A 3,610-nucleotide genomic window follows, 5' to 3' on the forward strand; every position below is an offset into this window, starting at 1 on the left:
AAGATTTATTACAATAACAGTCGTTGAAGTTGTTTATATAAATATGAAAAAAAAATCATAATATATTCTTATATTTTTTTGCCAAATTTTGTAAAACATTATTTAATACAGTATCGTCAATTTCTCGAGAAAAAATATTTATCGTACGTTTTAATGGGTTTAATTAAAAAAATCGAAGTTTATTTCCATCCATTTATGTATCAAATTCACAAATTATAATGTTTAGTTATAACTTTGCAACCAAAGTTGTTGGTTTTTATCAAATATATATGTTAATTCATACAATTTTTATTTTTATTTTTTATACAATAGTATATAAAAGTTGATCTAGATTCGTTAATTATTTATAACAAAGTCATAAAAATATTAAAAAATCACTTTGAAGTTTAAAAAAATCAGTTTATTTAGATTTCAGTTTATTTTAGTAGCCCGCAGATGTTAAAAAAACAAACAATCTTCTTTTTTCAGACTGCAGACGTTTGGTCCACCTCTTCTACTGTAGATGTCTACAGATATGGTCCACAGACTGCAGACATTTTGATTCAGAAAAAACAAACAGCAACTAAATCCCATTTACACATTTCTACGATTGACACGTAACCTACATTCTGAAACGACGTCATAGACATCAACTTCCATTCATATCACCTCATTTTTTTCCACTATGTCATATCGATATTTCATTTGCGGTTTCTTCACATATTCTTTGTCGTTTTCAATTCCCGAAATAGGGGTTAGGTTCGCGTGAAGGTGTGTCACGTACCTGAATCGCATTCCACTTAACCGGTGAGTTGTCCATTTAATCGATACACCTGTTCATCATCTTTTCCGTGAACAATTATCTTTTTTCATTCCCCTACTTGTGGATTTTTATAATCGACTTGCTTTATGCCCTCCTCCCCCATTATCTTTTGTTTTCACGCACACGCACACACAATATCTTGGTTATGAGTTTTACCAATGCTTGTTGTCGATCAAAACGAAACAGATATTTCATGTCCATTTGCCCTGATTATTGAAAGGCTGAAATCTATTCGAAATTTTCCCGTTTTCTCCAATCTTGCCAATTTGATTTGAGTTCCGTCTTCAGAGGTTTCTGTTCAAGAATTTAAAGTTGTTGTCCTAGGTTCTAATTTTATTATATTTTTTCGAAAATACATCCTTTTCAATTCTAAGTATGATTACGGATTGCAATAGGAGAAAATAGATTGCTTTGTTTGTTTGTTATTTATTTATTTTTTGTGTTTTATGTTGTGTTGATGATCTCCCTGTTTTTCCTCCTCATGATTGCAAATCAAACCCACTACAGTGATGAGGTGAAATCGTTTGCTGGAAGCGTCATCTCCAATGGAAGAATCCTTGTCGATTATCTTGGTAATTTGCTACTCCTGTTTTAATTTCAAGTTGAGACTAAATAATGATTGCAGCTTGTTTCTTCCATCAATCCAATTTAATCATCTGCAACTTTTTGTAGTAGCGGTGGGAATAGAAGGCCAATTCTTAACAACACTTCATGATCAAAATGGAGGTTAGCATTTATAATCATTTGTGATTATTTTAGGGGGTGTGATAATATAAGTTAGTGATGGGTCGGGGTATCTTAAGAATCTCTGTTTTTCTTCCATGCTTTCCAGTCACATGATATATCCAGTTTCTACATGGAGGAACTAAAAGGCAGAAGAATCTCATATAAAAGTTGTGCAGATATGATATGTGTAATGTTGGACTTTTCAACTTCAAAACCATCACTGCCTGAAAATGGAAGCTGGAATATTTTCATATGTATGCGCAATCAGTTCAGAACGCCAATGATAAGCCTTCAAAAACCATAGGTGAAGTGTTCTGTTTGTTATTTATTCGAAGACTTTAAGAATGTCATTGTCCCTTCATCCGTGAAGATACCAAAAAGGAACCTAAAGCTCGATTTGGTCCTTACTGCTTAGTGGTTCTTTCCTACAAATATTGGCCAACAGAGATGCATGTAGATGGATTTGGTTTGCTATTCCCTCTATCATGAAAAGAGGCAGCAGATTATCTGGTCTTTCCCACATCTTATTTTTTCTTGCTATACTGTCATGCGTTTAGAAGGACTAAAATTTGATGGCAGAATTGGAATTGGTAGGTATCATAATTGTTCCATCTTTGATTGACAAGAAATAGAATAGAAATCAATAAATTATATTTACATACTTTTAAAATTTTATTTATATGTTCGACAACAATTAGATATACCCACTTATTTGTACATCGGAAAAAGCCATTTTGGTTACTTCTTCTTTTTCTTTTTTCATAAAGATCAAGTTTTTAATTTTTTATGTTTTTAGATATTTTTTCCAAAATTTTTGCATAAAGATCAATTTTTTTTTTTTTTTCGTTTTTAAATATTTTCCCAAATTAACAAGTCATTCAGTTTATCAACTAACAAATAATTTTGTTATAGATAGGTTGACATGTTTTATCAAGTCGAAATGATTAACTTGGATAAATTATATGAACGGTTTATGGTTTGATTGAAAAAAAATGTGGTTAATTTCAACATTGACCATAATGTAATGTTTTTTTTTTAAATAGTTTGCTCATATTTTGCATGATTTTTTATGTGTTCTAATTTTATTAGATCTGTAATTAAAACAAGACCTATTTTGAAATGAGACTTCGTTGATGTATTAGCTTCCATACAAGGTGGGTGACAAGATCCTTTTGGTTCTTGCAAGGTATTTTATTGGAACATACAAATTTATTGTAAAAAGTAGCTATTGAAAGGTCCATTAAAGCTAGAAAACACCAAAAAGAAAAGCCCTGCTTAGAATTTTTTTCAAAATTTAACTATGTTTGTTGATTGGCTTTTTGTAGTTATTTTTAGTTGTAATTGTTTGTCACTTATTGTAAATATGTATTTTGTGATTAACAAGGTAATTAGTCAAATGGTATAAATAGATTTAATAGTTAATATTTGTTTTCGATCAAAAAAAAAAATTGTTAATATTTGTTTTTTTGTTTTATAATGACGTCAACAGGGAATTTTTCTCACAAAATTTGTTTGCTTAGTGCTCTTCATATGAGTGATTTAACAAAAGATTTTTTTGAATGGTATTAAATTTAATTACAAGAGTAAACTATTTAACCACTTATATCATGAGAATGTGAGCAATACTTGCTACCAGTTGTATATGTATGTACAATCTCATTTAATATCTTATTGCTAGGTATCAAATTTGAAGAATGATTTAATACGGAGTACATTGTTTTAGTTACTTTGTTAATAAAGGTGAATCACTAAGTTTTGAATTGTTAAGTTTGATAGATCATCATCAAATATAAGATTCTTCCAAAAGTTCATAGCCATAAATATTTTGATTAATTTTTTTTCTTTTTTGAGTTTTTTTAGAGACATTGAGGTTAGTAAAAAAAAAGTTATTAGTCTAACTATGTGTGATTATGAAATGAATCATCCATTATTAGATAACCTTATAGCAAAATTATTTGTATACTTGGGTGTATGGTAGATCTATGTTTTGTTGGAATCGGGTTTTACTGAGGAAACATAATCTAAACTTGTGAAATGGGCAGATGCAGCTAATAAGGTAAGGGTTGTTTTTTAGGGATGTCG

General features: G+C 29.8%; 1 long non-coding RNA gene across 2 annotated transcripts; it reads left to right on the forward strand.

The window, feature by feature from the left end:
* The first annotated feature begins 677 nt into the window (after nt 1-677).
* LOC145120420 (uncharacterized) lies at nt 678-2,880 on the forward strand. Of its 2 annotated transcripts, none has more exons than XR_013714195.1 (4): nt 678-786; nt 1,310-1,374; nt 1,475-1,528; nt 1,635-2,880. It is a non-coding gene; the product is annotated as an uncharacterized LOC145120420 (long non-coding RNA). The 2 variants fall into 2 exon arrangements; XR_013714194.1 differs by lacking the exon at nt 678-786 and adding an exon at nt 795-1,126.
* The last annotated feature ends 730 nt before the right edge of the window (nt 2,881-3,610 follow it).

The sequence above is a fragment of the Lactuca virosa genome, chromosome 6 (assembly GCF_052849685.1).
Source record: "Lactuca virosa cultivar CGN04683 chromosome 6, Lactuca_virosa_CGN04683_v6, whole genome shotgun sequence".
NCBI classification, from domain to species: domain Eukaryota; kingdom Viridiplantae; phylum Streptophyta; class Magnoliopsida; order Asterales; family Asteraceae; genus Lactuca; species Lactuca virosa.